General features: G+C 37.3%; 1 pseudogene; it reads right to left on the minus strand.

The window, feature by feature from the left end:
* LOC141506530 (potassium-transporting ATPase alpha chain 2-like) overlaps positions 1–17,315 on the minus strand; it is a 30,625-nt pseudogene extending 13,310 nt beyond the window's left edge.
* Between the last annotated feature and the right edge of the window lie 2,612 nt (positions 17,316–19,927).

The following is a 19,927-nucleotide window of genomic DNA, read 5'->3' on the forward strand; positions in this document are numbered from 1 at the left end:
AATATTCTATTAGCAGCAGTCTAAGAGATTGTGGGACAAAGATGATGAGTCCTAAACATTGCAGCTTTGGAAAAAAGGAGGCAAGCCCACCCTCAAAGTCAGGTTACAACTGGTTATTACTTCTTTTACCTTTAGTTAACATGCTCCACAGGAATGTTAAGATGTTTTGCTATATCTTCTACAGTCTCACTATTGTCTGAAATGATGCCCACACTTCTGACAATAGCTTTGGCTGTGATTGGATGATCACCTATCACCATAATAACCTGAAGTGAGAAGAAAGAAATATAAATAATGAGAAATAGACCCAACAAAAAGCAGAGGGGTCAATGAATATGACTGCTCAAGACTGAAGCAAAAGCTATCATCAGTGTTAGTAACAAAATTGTCCTTTGGGGGAGCATTAGTTATGATGTATATCTTTTCTCCCTCTGGAAAAAGACCAATACATTTTTCTTATGTCTACTTGTCCAATTGTTCCTTGATTCTTTGCCTACTCCATAGAAGGGAACCCTTTATTCTTTGGTGCAATTTCTAATAGCTTTTCCAAGAAAAAGAATTTATTTATTTAATTTATTTATTTAAATTTAAATTTATTTATTTAAAACACATATGCATACACATGCATACACACACACACGGGATTATACATCCTTTTATTCTTTGTGGTACTTATATGTAGCTAGTATATTGAAGAACTGGAAATAGAGTTCTATGCCTTAATGTGGAAAGTAAACATTGATTTTTTTAAAAATTTTATTTATTTAAGGAAATTGGATTAAATGACTTGCCCAAGTTCATACAGATAGGCAATTATTAAGTGTCTGAGGTTAGATTTGAACTCAGTTCCTCCTGACTCCAGAGACAGTTCTTTATCCACTGTGCCACCTAGATTCCCCTTAAACATTGATTTTTTTTTTTGCAAGGCAATGGGGTTAAGTGGCTTGCCCAAGGCCACACAGCTAGGTAATTATTAAGTGTCTGAGACCAGATTTGAACCCAGGTCCTCCAGACTCCAGGGCCAGTACTCTATGCCCTGTGCCACCTAGCCACCCCAAACATTGATTTTTTAAAAAGTTTTTTATTTGTCTTTTCATTGTCTTTCATGGTTTCTGGGGAAAATGAGATTAAATAAAATAATATATGTAGAGACTTTTCAAAACATGTAAGTGTTCTATATATTGCCTCTTTCCATTGTACCAGACTCAGATATTAGGGTGTTAGACTAATCAGTAACTGTACTAACAAGAAACTTCTCTATAGAGTTCCAATAAGCCAATATTCAATTACCAATAGAAATCTAACATTGAGCACTGCCCTGGAGTCAGGAGGACCTGAGTTCAAATCCAGACTCAGACCCTTAATAATTAACTACCTAGCTGTGTGAATTTTAACCCCACTGCCTTAAATAAATAAAAAAAAACCCCTAACATTGTAAACATAAAAGGAATAGGGGTTGAGACTGGACCAGTAATTTCATTGATGAGGAAATGCCCTTTTACTGTTGTGTAGAGCACTAGATTATCAGTGACCTGTCTGAGGCCACTTATCCAGCATGTGTCAGGGGGGAAAATTGAGTCTATCATGTCTGAAGGACTAGAACCCCACCTGACATAATGCCTCTCATTTGAAAAACAGAAAGGAAAATTGATAGAGTCCTTGATTATGAAGTGAAACTTCCTCAAAGGATCTTTCTCATCTGTGAAGGACTCCAAGAAGTGGTAAAAATAAATCCAAACCCAAACCTCTACTGTGATGCTAACACTGCAGCATTTGATAACTGCATCAGGGACAGTGGATCAAGGGGGATCAATCAATGATATCAGACTGACAAAGCAGAGACCAGAGGTGGGAAAGTTCATGATCTCTACATCAAAGGAATAGGTTTCTGGAAACTCATCTTCTGGTAGGTAGAGATGACAGAAACCTATAATGGAATGAATGGGGAACAAGCAGGGAAGGCATCAATAAGAACAACATAAGAAATAAGAGACTTTCCATATCAAACAAACTTAAAGTATCAAAATTCTTTTTCTTAGACCAAAAACTTTAGAAGACCTTTCCTTGCACCTTCCTCAGGAAAGATGCAAAAGATATTTTGGGGAAAGTACTATAATTGGGAAGCAGGGGAGTCACCCAGCAGGAGCCTCCAAGCAGCTGTACCCTGAGTGCTCAGCCCACTGAAGGTTAAGGAGTAGAGAGAGACTGTGGAGCTCTATCCTCTGTCCTTGGAACAGGACTCTTGGGCTCTGACCACATTCAGACCCTAGTTGCAGTCTAGGTCCTCTATAGGGCAGGGACCTCCCCACCACCACCACCACAGCCCCATGGCAGAGGGGTGAGCTTGTGGTCATTCACAGACCAGTAGAGCACTCAGAGCCTCACACACTGAGGTCCTTGTTGGGGTGTCCCAATAATACTCAAAAGCTCAGGAAGCACTCCCAAACCAGACACAAGTTGGGAGTAAACAGAAAAAAAAAGGAACCTGACCATAGACAACTACTTTGGCCCCATGCAGGACCAAAATATTCATTTTGAAGATGAGAAATTCCAAGCTTCTGCATCTAAAGACTCCAAGAAATATAGAAGTTGGTCTCAGGCTATAATTGGGAAGTGGATAAAGTCCTCTGTTTATGACAAGAATTAGGTGTCTAGCTATATAGCATGTTGTAAAAACTATTCCTGAATCAAATTCAGATTTAGGTCAAAGAATTGCAGATATTTAATTAGTAAAAGGTCTTCCTAGGCAAGTAGTTCAACCTCCTCATTGTTCCTTATCAGGAAACTGAGGCTTGAACTTGAAAGTTCAGCTAGGAAAGTTCCTAAAAGCCATCCTAGTTGGATTAAATAGAGCTGAAGCTTAAGCATCTTTCTATTTTCCAGCAGCTACAATTCTTTTCTTTTTTTAAGCCATGATTGTTAATATTTTTCTAGTTAACATTTTTATGTTAGTTTAACATTCATTTTGGTAAAATTTCTTCCATCCCTCCCTTCCTTCCCCCTCCTCAAGGCAGCAAGCAATTTGAAATAGATTGTACATGTACAATCATGTTAAACATTTCCATTAGTCATTCAGCAGTTCCAGTTTTTTTTTTCAATTTCTTTGAAACTCACTATCATGTCTTCATTCCTCAAGCTCCTAATTGGGAAATCTTATGTTGCCAGATTGAATCTGCCTGGTACATCTCATGAGTTCAAAGGTATTAAAATTTCATCAGGCAGAAAAATGGGAAATTCTGTCCCAGTAGAGAAACTCTAAGCTAAGAAAATTAATTTCCAACTATTAAAAAAGATTTTTAAAAAAGCATAGAACATTCAGTCAAGTTTCCATGATTTCACTGATAGTTTCTGCATTAGGGAATAATAATAAAATTAATAATAAAGTCAGGCATCCTTGAAGCATTTCTTTGAGTATGTTTAAGCAACAAACATGCTTCCCTTTCCCCACACAAATTTTAATGTCCTTTAGAAACACATGTTCCATCTATTCATTTCCTTCCTTTGGTATTATCTTCCATTTTTTAAAAACAAATTTGTCATCATTTTCTCAGCTTAAATCCTTTATTCAGTAGTGGCTAGGTGGCCCCTTCTTCTCTGTCACCATCCCAGGCCAATTCACTCAGAACTCTCTCTCCTAAGTCTCCCAGATCCATGTAAGCAGTTTGGAAGGCCACTGCTGAACTTTCATCGAGGGGTTGCTCTTGGCCATTGATCATGATGGTGCTGCATTTCTCCAGGATTCTCTCAGGGCCCCTTTCATCACCAAGAGAAAGCATTTGTCATTGGGGTCATCTGTTTCATGGATGGAGAGCTGGGAGGAAATTAAATGAATGGTTTAAATGGGACTTGCCATATAATTGTCACTTCCAACAAGGCAGAAGAGATCCTCCACAATTAACCATGTACCCAGAGAAGGAAAATAATCTTTTCATTTTGTAGTGGAACAGGAAGCATATTGATGCCCTTGGTGTGCATTCCAAACTCCTCCATTAATGGGATCAAGAGCTAGAACTGGAAGGGATCTAGAGACCATAGAGTCCAGGTTCCTTATTTTATGGATTAGAACTGAAATACCTGAAGCCCAGAGTGGTTAAATAATTTGCATCTCACGCCATATAGGAAGAAGTATGATTTGAATCTAAGATTTCTCCCTTCATAGTCAATATTCTTTCTATTGTGATGTACTATTCAAACCCAGGGATTTCCAAGATCCCTTGGTGCCCCCCACTAGGAAAAGGAGATTCGAACTTGGCCCCAATCTAAAACTGCAGTCTGGGCTTTCATTTGAAAAATCAATAGACCCAAACTGAAGCAGGACCTCTCTCTAAAGAGGAAGAGAAGATCTTTTAGGTGTTAACATAGATTCTATTTAATTTGATTTGCAGGATTATCTACTGCAGGTTTCAAAGCAGCAGGAATCAATGACTTCTGTGTTTCTTTCCCCCACTTCCAGGTTTCAGTCTATTGTTATAATTTGTGGCTAGAGAGAGACTGGGTAGTAGGTTCATACTTCCAATGCTGGAATTGAACAGGGTTTCTTGGTAATACGGAGAACTGAGACCTGCAAATTTTCCTTCTGCTTCTTCCCATGTGAAATGACCTGCATACATATATTTACACTGATATTCCATCAGGGCCTCTTAAATATTAAACAAATTACAGGGTCCTTTCAAGAAATGTGACATTTAAGAAAAAAGAAATCTTAGGGAACCAAAAATTTAAATTGCATTAGTTTTTAGTAATAGTTACATTCATCTGGAGCTCTTTCTTGTCACCCATTATTAATGCAAAGGATCTTAAATATAGGTATTCTCTGGAATCAGGAATCAGGAAAATGGTACCACCATGATAATCATCAAAACCTCATTTTCAAAAATATATTTGGAGAAAAAGTATGTCTATGTGAGGGGAAGATTGTTATTGTTGTCATTTCAACTGACCCTTCATGATATATTTGGGGTTTTCTTGGCAAATCAGTGGAGTGCTTTGGCATTTCCATCTCCAGCTCATGTTAGAGATAAAGAACTGAGGCAAACAAGGTTAAGTGGCTTGCAGGATGATCCAGTTAGTGTCTGAGATTGGATTTAAACTCAGGAAGATGAGCCTTCTTGACTTCAGGCCATTCACCACTTAGCTTCCAAGGGAGAGTTGAAGATAGGGGATGGATAAAGGAATTTTTATTTTAAGGCTCAATTCCACTTGACTCCATTCTGAGCAAGAAAGCCAGCATCAGAATTTCAAATACTGACTATACTTTTCTTTCACACTACCAGCTCCCCCAACACTTTGGGCTCTGAATAGTGATTTCCATTCCCTTCTCAATTCATTGCTATGGCCATGAAGGAGGTTAAGGAAGTCAGCCTTCAGAGACTCTGAAAGCAAAAGCACCAACTGCTGCTACACTGATTTCATATTTACTAAAAGAACTCACAGATCCCCACCTCAATCCTACAGAATGAATGAAATCTAGAACCTCCTTGTTTTGCCCACATACTGTCAATAGAGGAAAGAAAATCCTAGATGGCAAATCCTTCAACCCCAGAAAAAAAGCCACGAGAATAGAATTTTTCAGGGAGATTCACATCCTAACTTTGCTAGATTTATCCTTCTTCATTTACTATGCTTCTGGGAAAATAACAGCCCAAAATAGCCCAGGGTCTATATTTGTGGAGACATTTTATACTTGCAGATAAGAGTGCTGCTTGGCTAAGAAATCAAATCCCTGGTCATGTTGAAAAATCTACCTGCAATTTGCTGATGAAGTTAAAAGGGATTTCAGCCACTTTTCTGTTTCTTTTTCTTCTTTCCATCACATCACCCATAATGATCTCTGAGAAATTTAGGAGGGCAGTTTCTGAGGCATCTCCCATCACCATTTCCTAGAGATTAAAAACAAAAAAAATTAGGTTAATCAGATCAGGCTATTCCATGATATTTAAGATTAACACATGTATTTATTGAATGCCTGCCAAAGGCATTCAATTCTAACTATTAGAGTATCAAGGGAGGAATTGTGTTGTACATAATTAATGTGTTGTCTAGGCAATAGATAAATTTGTAGAAAGGTAAGATCACTAAGGGTCAAAGCAGCAGGGTGGGGACAGTTTTCTTTCATGGCTCATTTGAGCAAGGCCCAGAAATACCAAGGATAAATGGAGAAATAGAAAAAAAGGGCAAAAACATAAATGTGAGGTAAAGAAAAAAAAGTTTGGCATATTGTCAATTAAGATAGTAAGGAAACATACCTGATTAAACTTAGGAAATAGAGAAGAAATCAGTTTGGACACAGTAACGTGTTGCACAGGGACTTGAAAACCCAACAGAATAGAGAAAAATAATAGATTAATTAATGAGTCATTGAAGAGTAAACAGAAGGGCAGGATGAAAAAAATACTTATGGGAGTAAGTCTGTCAGTAGCATGTAAGAAGGATTAGAACAAGAAGCTAAGGTCCAGCAGCCCAGGTTAGGTGACTGCAATAGCCATCTGGGTAAAAGGTGATGAGTATATAACCCAAGAAATTAGAGATGAGTGATATTTTAGAGAGAGAAATTTATTTTTAGCATTATAATTATAAATAATACTATTATTTGATAGTATAATGCATTATATATGCATTAACATAATATTTTGTATTTGTAGTCATACTGTGGATATAGAAAAATGAAGGACTCAAAAACAATTCATGTTTTGGACTTGGGTAAGAGAAAGAACATGACAATGATAGGCTATGAAGTTGAGAGTGAACCCTGACTTGGAATGTTTGGAAAAAACAAGATGAAAATGCAGCTAACATTTCCATAGGACTTTTTAAAAAAAAAAAACACGTTAATTTCATTTTTTTCAATTACATACAAAGATAGTTTTTGACATTCATTTTTGTAAGTTTTTAGAGTTCCACATTTTTCTACCTCCATCCCTTCCCTCCTTCCTTCCCATGGCAGAAAGTAATCTGATATAGGTTATACATGTACAATCATGCTTAACATACTTCCATGATAATCATGCTATGAAAAAGAATCAGAATTAAAGGGAAGAAAAACAATGACAAAATGAAAAGAAACATAAAATAAGCTTTAAAAAGTGAAAATACCAAGTTTTGGCCTGCTTTAAGACTCCATAGTTTTTCCTATGGATTTGGATGGCATTTTCTATCGCAAGTCTTAATATGTCCTTGATCACTGAACTGCTGAGAGGAATTAATGTTATTTAATTTGTACAATGTTCTCCTGGTTCTGCTCACTTCACTTAGTATTAGTTCATACAAGTCTTTCCAGACTTTTCTGAAGTCCACCTGTTCATGATTTCTTAGAAAACAATAGTACTCCATCACATTCACATATCTTATTCAGTTATTCCCCGATTGTACAAAAAGAGCTGCTATAAATTTTTTTACATTTAAGTCTTTCCCCCCTTTTTGTGATCTCTTTGGGATACAGACCTAGTAATGGTATTCTTGGATCAAAGGGTAGAGTTTTAAGATTGGTTTTTTTAAAATATAAAAAGAGAACTAAACTAGACATCAGCAAACCTGAGTTTTTACTCATCTCATATCAGTGACTAGTTCTGTGTCTCTGGGCAAGGTTTAACCTTTCTGAACTCAATTTTCTTTCATAATAAAAGGGAATTAAACTAAGTGATCTTTAAGTTCTTAAAACTGAGGAAAAAGAAAAAAAACAGCTTGATGTTAGCCATGTTGTTTTCAGGGTAGGTGCCAATGATTCAACCCATTGGCTATGTCTATTGACCATTCATTTGAATGATAAAAATAAGACTGGAGCTTGGATCAGGTTGGATGTAGGGATTTGGATGGAATAAGCAGAGATTTGAGAATTGTAACTAAGAGATTAGATGAATGAACTGAGCAGAAGAAAAAAGTAAAAAAAAATACAGTAACTAAGGTTTGGAAAAATACCCATAATTAAAAGACTGTACAATAGAAGAAAGCAGAATGGAAGAAAAACAAAAGAAACCAAAACAGTTTCAAGGCAGCATCTCTGGTGAGAGTGAAGAGAGAATGCTAGCACTTCACTGTTCACAGCTCCACCTATTCCCTGAATGAGAAGAATTCTATAATTAACTGATATCTTTATTTTGTTTTTGGACCTGTGATTTTATTGGCAGCTCCCATTTACCAATGTATAACAAAGCAGTATGTTTCTAAGACTAAGTCTTAGAAAATTACTTAGGCATTTTATTCAATTTAGGATCTCAAATTCTAAATGATAGAAGAAAGAAATATCCCTTATTACATCTACTTTGGTAGGCAGAAGGCAAGTAATAAAACCATATATATTTATGATTCAATTATTCTTCTACTCAGGAAGCTTTATTGGAGACCTGTTGCATTCCAGGATCAATTACAAACTCTCCTATTTAAAGCCTTTCAAAATCTGTCTCTGTAACCTCCTATTTCTGGCTTGTTAAACATTCTATCTTTAGCAATCACTATAGACAAATTGTAGTGCTCCCCTCAAGCAGTCTTCTATCTCCCATGTTCTCACCTGTGCACAGACCATCTGTCTGTCAAACCTGAGACCCATGTTTTCCTCAACTCTACCTTTGTTACCTACAATTTTAACCCATAGGTGACTCATAACAAGAGACCTTTCCTATTCCTCCAGTTACTAGTGTTTCTCATTCAATTACTTTTCACATTTATCTTTGTGCTTATAATTTCCCCTAGTAGAATGTGAACCCCCAAAAGACAGGGACTGTGTGTATCTAGCTGTCCTAGTATCTTGCATGTAGTAAGGGCTTAATAAATGCTGAATTCAATGCCTTACATGAGTTGAGTCTTAGAGGAACACATATGATTAAATTAATATCTTCAACACTAGAAAGCAATGAAATTTCCTTCATCATCATGTTGGATTTGGTACAAACCACAATGAACTGTAGCCTCGTTCAAATTACTACAACACACTATCTGATGTCAGTATTGTGAGACCTCCAGTTTTTTCTATGACTCTACAGAGCAAAGTGAAATGAAGCTAAGGGACTACTTTATTATTTGGCTAGATAATAAGTTGGCAATTCAAACTTACTCTTAAATAGCAACTTCTTCCCCTCTCATTAAGTAGTACCACAAAAGAGGATGAAAACAACATTAGATTTAGATTGGCTTTCATGTAACAACCAGAGGAGCAGAAGCCCTACCTTCATGAGGGGGACACTTTCCTGTCTTGGATTAAACTCAGCTTGGTTGCACAATGTTACAGTCTTGAAAAAGGATGCCCAGGTTGGAGAACTTTGGTCAAAGATCTGATCTGCAAAGAAAGAGAAAAAATGATGTAATACATAGAGGACTACTCGAGGAGAAAAGAGGGTTTGTATATCTGCAGAGTCCAAATAGATTTCACAACCAGTCTGCTCACTCTATCAGGGTTAACATGAACTTCCCATGTTCAATCCCACATCCTTGAGTTTGTTTTCAAAACCTCACCTTTCTGATCTTCACTTGTATCAGTCTGATAGATCTGGTTGTCAAACAAAAGATGGGCCACAGTCATTCGGTTTTGTGTTAATGTTCCAGTCTTGTCAGAGCAGATGATGGAGGTAGAACTCAGAGTTTTCACTGCTTCAAGATTCTTCATCAGACAGTTTTTCTCAGCCATCGTTTTTGCTGTTGAAATATAAACTCTACTGGGTCAGAATAACCATTGTTTAACCATTTCTTTAGAGACCACATGCTGACCTTTTATGAATGACTTTGTTCAATATTTGCAGGTAGATGAATTTGAAAGTAACTGTTTAGTTGTGGTGTTTATATAGAAATTTTGGGTATATTGTTGGCTAAATGATGCCAATATTTCTGTTTTTAAAGCAACAAACTTCACTCAGTATCACCTCATGCAAGTCTTTAAAAAAAAAGAAAGAAAACTGTAACTTTGGTTCTTTCCTGTATTGAATAAAAGTGATCTACAATGTTTGCATTGGGATCAAATCTATACTATATGAATGAAAATCACCATTTGAGCAATTATGTCTCCTCCAGAAAGATTGTAATACTTGTACCAAAGAAGACATCCTAAAACGTTCATCTCATACTCTGTGTCTTCAAGGATCCATTATTTACTTTTAAAAATACACTTCTAGGATTCAATATTTTCTACACCTCAGTTTTCAGGTTGGGCTCAGCTTAAGAGATCAACATAGAAATATAAAGTCAGAGAGCTTGCATTATATCATGGACTTACAGTGACAGCAGCCACCAGACCCTCTGGTATATTGTCCAAAATGATGCCAATAAGGAAGATGACAGCATCTAGGACCCAGTATTTCATGTATATTGAAATGATGAAGAATACAATACCAATAGAAACAGCTACCCCTGCTACAATATGGACAAAGTATTTGATTTCAATGGCAATTGGTGTCTTTTTTCTGTCTAAGAGATGAAGTCAGAAAGACAAATTCTTCTAATAATGGTACGGTCACCTGTATTGATGACCATTCCAGTTGCTGTGCCTGGAAGGAAAATATATAGAAGGTGTTCCAGGAGGCCTTGCCTAAAAGGTGTACAGACTGCTTGGGCTTCCTTCTTCATCTACTGGTCAAACATGACCACCTAGTAGGCATGGCTCTGATGTTGGCATATTGGGTACTATTTTGTTGTTTTGGTTTTACTTAGGGGAAAGAAAATCTTATGAAGTGGTGAAAAGGAGATCAAGAAGTAGAGACAGAGCAGAGAAATTCTTAATTTTAGAGTTTTTATTTTATATTTTTTTTTTTTGCAAGGCAATGGGGTTAAGTGGCTTACCCAAGGCCACACAGCTAGGTCATTATTAAGTGTCTGAGGCTGGATTTGAATTCAGGTACTCCTGACTCCAAGGCTGGTGCTCTATCCACTGCACCACCCAGCCACCTGAAATTCTTAATTTTAAATGGAATGTTTGCTCTATATATTCCACTAGACATACCTTCTAGGCAGGTTGTAGAGTAAAAGGCAATGTTCTTTGTCTCCAAGGGATTCTCATGAGTGAGATCACATGAGCGAGACTGGGGTTCTGATTCCCTACTAAGTGATGAATTATCTACCTGTAAATAAATTCAATTTAATTTAACAAACATTTTTCAACTACCTATATATGCAAGATACAGTGCAAAGTACTAGAGTTCTAAATAAAAAAAGGAGGGGCAACTGGAAGCTGGTCTTAGAGGTAGGAGGGCCTGAGTTCAAATTTGGCCCTCAGATACTTGATTACTTGCTGGTTGTGTGACATTGGGCACCTAACCCCATTGCCCCCCATAAAAACAAATCCATCAAAAATAGAAAAAATGAATCTCTTCCTTGAAGGACTTTCCTTTATATTCGGTGGGGGGAAGGCAAAAGAAACAGTATATACATTTTAAGTTAACACAAAATTTATACTGAATAACACAAAGTGATTTCATGAAGGCAGATTTGAGAAAGGTCTAGTTTTAGGAACTTTGGTTGACTTGCCCTTTTAGTTTAATCAAGAAATATTGAGTGGGACTGTAGGCTGCAAATACTGGGACTGGATCCAATATTCCCTAGAGGTAATACTACATTGATGCTTACCTTGCATCCCTGCGATGTCAGGATCCTGAGATCAGCAGGATCTGGTCTCCACCTTTAATCTCTACAATATCTCCTATAACCAGCTGCTCTTCAGGGATCTCCCTCTTTTCTCCATCTCCGATGACAAAGGCATTCTGGGAAATGAAAGTGAAAAAGAAACTTCAGACACCTGATATGGCATTTTGTTCATCTGTCCCTGATCTGCATGTTCAATTTCAGAGGAAATTGCAGCTATAGTTGTAGCAAGACTAATAGATATCATTTAGATAATGCTTTAAAACCTTCAAAGTACTTTACTCATGTTATCTATTTGATGCTAACAATTCTAAGAGGTAGTTGATAGAATTATTCACCCTTTTCAATCAGGAAGCTGAGGCCAAGACAGATTAAGTAATTTGTCTTGGGTCACTTGACTGAAACAACAGATTCTTGCAAGACTTGATGCTAGAATGATTGAACAGTGACCATGTAAGTCAAAATCCAGGATGTTCGATTTAGATTTACACTTCTACAGTTAGGACCAACAAGTTGAATGCTTTCACCTTACAAAGCTAAGAACACAGAGGCACAGAGAAAGTTAAGTGACTGTCTTAAGATAATGCAACTGAGAAGTCTCCAAGGTAGTCAAGTCTTCCTGACTCCCCAGTCCAGTGCCCTATCCTTAATGCCCTCTCTCTTTGTGTGGTAAGTCATAATTGTAGCAGTGATGAGCTGGATTCTTCCCCTTCTTTTTGCAAAGAAGGGATCCGACTCCCTTTCCCCTCCCTAATTAAATTTGGCAGTTCCTTTGGCCAGAGGAAGACCATTCTATGCAATAAAAAGGGCAGTAGCTTAAATCATTCTGCCGGCAACATCAATACATGCAGGCAAATAATTTGGGGAGAGAAAAAAAATGAGTATATTTATCTTACCAGGGGGATAGTTGCTCTCTATTCTAAAAAAGTTACTATTTGAACTTCTTAGATGGCACTTTGAGTGAATGAAGAACAAACCAGGCAGAACTATGTGAAGATTTAGAAGCAGCAACAAGCAACATGACATAGGTCAAGGGAGTTTTGAGCTACTTACCCAAGGAATCATCTTAGTGAAACTGGCAATGATGTTGGTGCTTTTTGCCTCTTGATAATAAGCAAACATCCCAGTGAGAATGACCACCACAATAAGTACAACACCTAAATAGAGCTGCAAGAACAGGAAAGGGGACATATTACAAAATGAACCAACTGCCTCTTAGTGTGAGATTCTACCATCACACAAGTTAGATGTCCTTGTCTTTGTTATATAGGTCAATGGAGAATAATTTCATACATTTTGGATTTCAAGTCCTGTGAATCTGACCTTAAGGCTTCCCTAAATGTTTCACTTCCTAAACTAAGACCTTCGGAGGATGAATTTAGAGCCCAAGGATGCTGCATATTGATACAGGACCTTTGTTCCTTAGGAACTTGTGATGCTTTCCTTTTTCCTCTCTTTGGCATAGAAACAACTGCTATCAGCACCATCTCTACCCCTATCTCCTATCTCCTGCAGCCTGGAGAGATCTAGCAATTTAACCCTCCTCAAGAATGATTCCATGGGGGTGGCTAGATGGTGCAGTGGACAGAGCACTGGCCCTGGAGTCAGGAGTACCTGAGTTCAAATCCGACCTCAGACACTTAATAATTACCTAGCTGTGTGGCCACTTAACCCCATTTGCCTTGCAAAAACCTAAAAAAAAAAAAGAATGATTCTATGGCAGGATCAAGATTGGAATTCCTGATTCCTGATTTCCTAAAGCTCAGGCTTTAAGAGCCTTTAACCTCTATCCCTTATATGATAAGAGAAGTCAATGAAAAAAACCATTGCAGGAAAACTTTTAGGTACTTACATTGTCCATGGAAGCTGACTTATCTTTTGAAAACTCAATTGGATAGGCAATGAAACAGAGGACAGCTCCTGCCCACAAGAGACTGGAGAATCCACCCACCATTTGTTTGAGGAATTTGATGATTTCTGGAGTTTCTTTGGGTGGAGAAAGCATATTGGGACCTTCCTGAGCCAAAATCTCTGCAGTTCTTGTGTTAGTAAGATCCTACAAAAGACAAAGCCAGGAAAAATAGTTGTTAAAGAATTGCTGAACAATCTAAGAAAAATCACAGGGTAGTTCCTTGTGTTTGTAGTGAAAAATCTTGGTTTTGTAGAGTTTCCAGGTAATCTTATGCCTTTTACGTATTTTTTTTCAGAGTAAGAAAAAAGACCAGTTTAGATTTCCCAAAGAGCTATCTATCCTCCATGCCTGTATAAAGAGGAGGAAATATGTTTTCTTGGGTGGAGTGATTATTTACAGAGAAGAGATCATGATATATAGATGTCTTCAAAACTTGTCTTTGATACTATCTTGTCACCTTGGGCATGTTTTAATCTTCAAAATTAGCAGGTTGGGCTAGAAGGCCTCTGAGGTCTTTTCTAACTCTAGATCAATGATCTTTCAAATGATAACTAGGGTTAAAATCAAAACAGTTCTTATTTAGGGAAAAATATTATTATGCAACCTCTGAATAATTGATGTTGCTAAGCTGGTTCTTTATTACCTAGATAGTATATTACTGAGTTATGAAATTCTCTCCATTTTTTAAGATCTCACTCATATTTCACCTACTCTGTGAAACACTGTCTTGTCATGCTACCTAAATGTGAACTGTAGGAAATTTGTTTTTAATGAAGTACAATATCAATGTTTGTGAAATTCCTGTATAGAAAGGGGTCCCTGACATCCTTCTGGGACCTGAGAAATTCCTTAGAAATATAACTTTGGCTAGGCGCCTTTGGGTCTGAAAATAGTCTGATAGGAAACAAGGGGTCATGAATATACCATAAAATTGTCTAAAGATTTACAAAGCACCCTTGCTTAGCCTAATTGTCTTGCTGTATCTGTTAAATTTCAGGACTGCCTCCCCCCTCCCCAGATGTGGCTGGAACCATAAGATAGTAAATTCCTGACTCCCTCCATATCAGAAAATATGTTCAGTCATTACGTAAAGACCCTGATCCCTTCTTACCCCTATCTATATGGAACCCTATGTTTACATATGTATATGTCAAGATAATATATCTAACTGCTGTCTTTGCTTTTCTGTATTTTACTTGCTTTCAGTACCCCCCCAAAAAAAAACCACTATTAAAAACCCTATCCCCTGAACACTCAGGTACTGTCTGATTTGGGTACTCAATCCCCAGATAGTCCCCGGGAATAAAGATCTCCAACTTTATCAAATTCTGGTTTCCGTCTTGCTCTTTGGGTATAACACTGTCATGGCCTATCCAAACAATTTTAATTATGCTGTTGTTGCGCTTAATATATCTGCCTTGTATTTTATGTAGTTATGTACATAGTTGACATCTCTCTTGCTAGAATGTAAACACTCTAAGGAGAGGAATTATATAATTTATTCACCTTTAAATTTCCTTCTATACCTAACCTAGGTGTTTAATAAGTGAATGTTGGATGAGTAACAAACTCAATATTATCTAACTGGAATGATTGCTCAGGAGCAAGAATCTGTATGTTACTAAAATAAAAATAAAGACAAAAAAAACCCAAAAGCCCAATCTCCCCCTCATGTCAAGACATTACATGTTATAAAGTTCCATCTTATTTGAGATCCTTAATAGAAAGTACTTTTGTACTTTTGGAAGGGGTTTGTTTGTCCACCAAGATAGATCTGCTTATTCTAATTTTTAGTTATATAACCAGTCTTAGATTCTAAGTGCCATAAAGGAAGAAACTTGCTTGGTTCAGAGCTAAGGGAGCAATGCACTGAAAAGGTTGCAAGTCTTGTTCCATAATACTATACTTAATGATGAAGTTAGTCTTCTAGTCAAGCAGAAAGAACTCATATATTTATTTCCTCTTAGCAAACCCTTTAAATATATTTAAACCTGTTTAGGGAACTAAGAAAGTTTAGTTCTTTACAGGTATCTTACATCCTTCCTGTCATTCAGGGAATCCCTTCCAAAGTTACTGATGACTAATTCTCTCTTTCAGTCAAAGGACATCAGGGGGAACAGGTAAACTTTCTTATCAGGCAGCTAAGCAAACCCACCTGGGACACTAATTTTCCTCTATATTTTAACAATGAATTGACTAAAGTCATTTCGCATCTTTCCTCACTCCCTAACAGAGAGAGGAGCAAGATACTGAAGTTGGTCCTTCATCCTCAGTCACTTACTTGGATGATGTTTGTTCTGTACTTTTCTTCTAATTCCTTAGGGCTGAGTTTGTGGTCATCCTAAAAATTCAAGAGCAAAACGAGAGAGAGAGAGAGAGAGAGAGAGAGAGAGAGAGAACTATGTGAAGGAGAAGCAGTTTAAATTAAGTGATTGTATTTCTCATCAGCCATAAGAACAGGATGAAATTTCAGGCCATAGAATCCCAGATTAGGAAGGGGCTTTGAAGTCATGAATGATGGAGGTACAAGTCTTGCTTCAGACACCTAAAGGTTAGATAATTTGACCTTGGTTTGAATTGTTTATGCTCTCATTGCCCCAGGCAGCTTAAAGTTTAATATAAAGTATAGAACTCACTAGCAAGGATTAGAAATATTGCCACACTGGTAATTCTCCACACAGATTTATTTACAGCCTTCCTCATCCTATTCTCAGGATTATTACTATTTAAAAAAAGAATTAAGTATTGGTCTCTTGTAGAATTAGAGTAAAAACTATGTGCCAATGATCTTTCTGATTAGAATAAGACAATCTTAGAATTTTATATTAGTGTCTTCAAGCAGAAACCTTCTAGTAAAGATGATCTCCAGACAAAGATTATATAGCCTAATTTTAACATGTAGCAAATTTAATAACAGCCAACATTAGCAATAGCCACCATTTATAAAAACCCACATTATGGGCTTATTGTGTTATTATACTTAATATAACTGTGCTAAATATTATACAATTATCTTATTTGATCCTCACAACAACCCTGGAAGTTGATGCTAATATCCTTATTTTGCTAATGAGGAAACTGAGGCAAACACAGGTTAAATGACTTGCTTACTAGAGTCAAAGAGATATAGTGCTGGGTATGGAAGATTTGAGTTCAAATTTGACCACTCACTAATAGTTACTGAGTGCATTTTTGCTTGGGGAGGGGAGGCAATTGGAATTAAATGATTTGCCCAGGGTTATATAGCTAGTAAGTGTCTGAGGCCTGGTTTGAATTTAGGTCCTCCTGACTTCAGGGCTGATGCTCTGTCTACTAATCCTATAGGGGTACCTTTTTAAAGAACATCAGAGGATGGATTTTTCTTTTGCAAGAAGTAGCTAAAAGGGGAAGAAGATCCAAGTAGGTCTTGGGTCCTATGGATAACATACCATAATTAATTAGAAATGACACTGGCTTTTATTAGACTGGATGTGGATTTGAATTTTGGTTCTTCTAATTAATAATAGTGTGATAGTTTTTGTGCCTCAGTTTCCTTATCTGCAAAATAGCGTTGGACTAGATTGTTAAAAATCATTTTCAGCTCTCAGTCATCTGTTCCCTTGGCAGAGCAAAAGTGCTATGAAAAAATACTGGAAAACCTAGCCAGATTGCTTCTAAGTCTACTTAGGGTATCTGACCAGTTCAAGGTCTTTCTTGAGTTCTTTCTGGAGGTCTTTCTTGTGGTGTTGCAGGCATTCCTTCCATTTTCCTTTGCTGTCATCCTTTACTGATGCTTCATCACCCTCTTCTGATGTTTCAATGTCTTTTGTTCCATTATCTCAATAGAATAAATTTCTGATTTTTTCTGAAATGGAAAGATTGAGTGTCAGCTGAAAATTGATCTTTTGTGGGGTCTTTAAGGTCAAGGTGACAGGTCTGTGAAAGTCTCTTCATTCCCTTTCTCTCATCTCTACCACCTTAAAGAGAGGGAAGAATAAGTGGAGTAGGTATGATATCTAGTGTGGATGAAAAAGTAATCATTTTCCCTCAACCTCAAAGATAACTTCCTAGGAAAGAGCTTTATTCCTTTAGAAAGACACTGGAGCAACAAAGCTAGGAATGCTAAACAAAACTTCTTTTAAATGAATAATTGTGACCAGACCTTCCCCACCCCTTCCCCTCCACTATCCCCCACCACTTAAATCCAATTCACTTGCATGTCATTACCTCCCTGATGTCATGATCATCTTTAAGAAAGAACAAACAACAATCACTACCACCTAAGATAATGATTTAATGTGATGCAGTCTCAATGTAGCCAGAAGGAATATTGTCCCCCCCCCATCCTAGACCAGACATTCCAATGAAGAGAAAGGGAATAAGCATTTAAAAATCATCTAAATATCTCATTTGCTCAAGACTAAGATCCCTCAGTTACTTTCCTTTGGCTAAAAACAAGTCCCAGCCTAAAAGCCAAGACTTTATTTACCTCCCATTCTCAGCCCAAGGGATAAGTCCCCTTTCTAGTGGAAAGAGATTTAGGTCTGAATGACATGAACTGAAAAAAGCTAAAACAGAAGGAAACACCTCAGGACCATGATTCCACTTCTCTCTTTCAGTTCTTCCCTGCTGTTCCCCAAGACAAATTTATTCTTTTCCTCTTCTTCCCACAATAGATCTGGGCTCAGATATTCACACTCAGCCTGGTATTTTTATAAATTTTTGTAGACAGTTGAATTGGAGACATTGAGAAAAGGCTATTTTGCCTCTTTAGAAATTAATAAAACCTGAGAGCAGAGGGATCCTGTTGAACAGATTTCAATCCCTTATTCCTTGCTTTCTCTACTCTGTAGAATCTCTCCCAAACCCCATTTTCCCCCCTTCCTTTCCCAGTCCCTGGGACTAGTCAGGTCTTTCCAAGAAAAGGCAGGCAAATGTCCTTAAGGAGGACATCTATGTAAACACTTTTTTTTTTTTGCCACATTAGTCCCTTTCTCCCCTCTACCTACCCAAGACCAAAGGATGGGGATCACAGCACACACCTTGCCCATGAATGCAAATGGTGTAAGGAGGGTCTGAGATGAAGCGGTGGGGTCCTGAGCAGAGAGAGCAGGTGGAGCAGAGGAAGGAATTGACCACAAGCCAGAAAACTCAGGAGTCCAGCAATCAGGTAACAGGAGCTCATAGGTCCCAGAAGGGCAGTAAACAGGTTCTAGCACTCAGCTGTGGGTTTCTCCATCTGCAATCATGCTGACAGGTTCGGGGTACTGATCCCTGTAGGGAATTTAGCCCCTGCTCTCCTCCTTTTGAATCCATATCTGGTTCCCTCCTACTCTTACTTCTGAGATTGATATAACTGGTCTCTGCCTTCTCTAGGGAGGTAGTGGAATAATTCCTCAGGTAGGTGAACCTCTTGGGCAAGGAATGCAGAATCTGAACCCCAGACTCTAGGACTTCTAGCGATTGGATTGAAGAAAGACAGAGAGGAAGGTAGGAGCTCCCTTTTAGATTGTTCTTTAATTTTCTCCTCCTTATAGAAACAAGTAATAAGAAAGAAGTACACTATTTTCTAGCCTTAATTTAGAACATATAGAAAACTGAGAAGGGAAATGCTGTTGGGTAGGGCTTGATGTCTATGAGATACTAAGATATGAGCCACAATTTCTTGTTCATTCAATGGCTAATTAGCCCCTAGAGAAATAGGTAGCTCTAATTGACATCTTTCATTTATTTGTATTTTTATAAATTCTCTTTTCTCTCTGTCACTTTTATCTGTCATATGAGAATGAATCCCTAGATGGTACATCTATACATAATGAAAGATGTCCCTCCCTTTTGTGTATAGTGGAAATAAAGTCCCTACTTGTATACACACTCATCCTTTCACATGTTGACATCTTCACTTGGACTCTAAGGGTTGCTTAAGGTCTAATTTCTCAAAAGTATAGGGAACCGATCCAAATTTATAAAATATACATATATAATATATATTATATATTATATAATATATATAAAATATATAAAAAATAAGAGGGGCAGCTAGGTAGCACAGTAGATAGAGCACTAGTCCTAGAGTCAAGAGGACCTGAGTTCAAAAGTGACCTAAGATACTTAATAATTTTCTAGCTGTGTGACCTTGGACAGCTATTGTAGTCACATGAAAAATGCTCTAAATTACTACTGATTAAAGAAATGCGACCTCTGAGATACTACCCCACACCTATCCTAATTGCTAATATGTCAGAAAAATGTTACAAAGGATATGTAAAAATTGAAATACTAATGCATTATTGGTAGAGTTAAGAACTAGACCAACCATTTCAGAGTACAATTTGGAACTATGCCCAAAGGGCTGTAAAACTGTGACCCATCAATACTACCACTAGGTCTATATCCCAAAGAAATCAAAGAATAGAGAAAGGAACCCATTTGTACAAAAATATTTATAGCAGCTCTTTTTTGTGGTGACAAAAAACT

Source organism: Macrotis lagotis, chromosome 1 (assembly GCF_037893015.1).
Source record: "Macrotis lagotis isolate mMagLag1 chromosome 1, bilby.v1.9.chrom.fasta, whole genome shotgun sequence".
NCBI classification, from domain to species: Eukaryota; Metazoa; Chordata; class Mammalia; order Peramelemorphia; family Peramelidae; genus Macrotis; species Macrotis lagotis.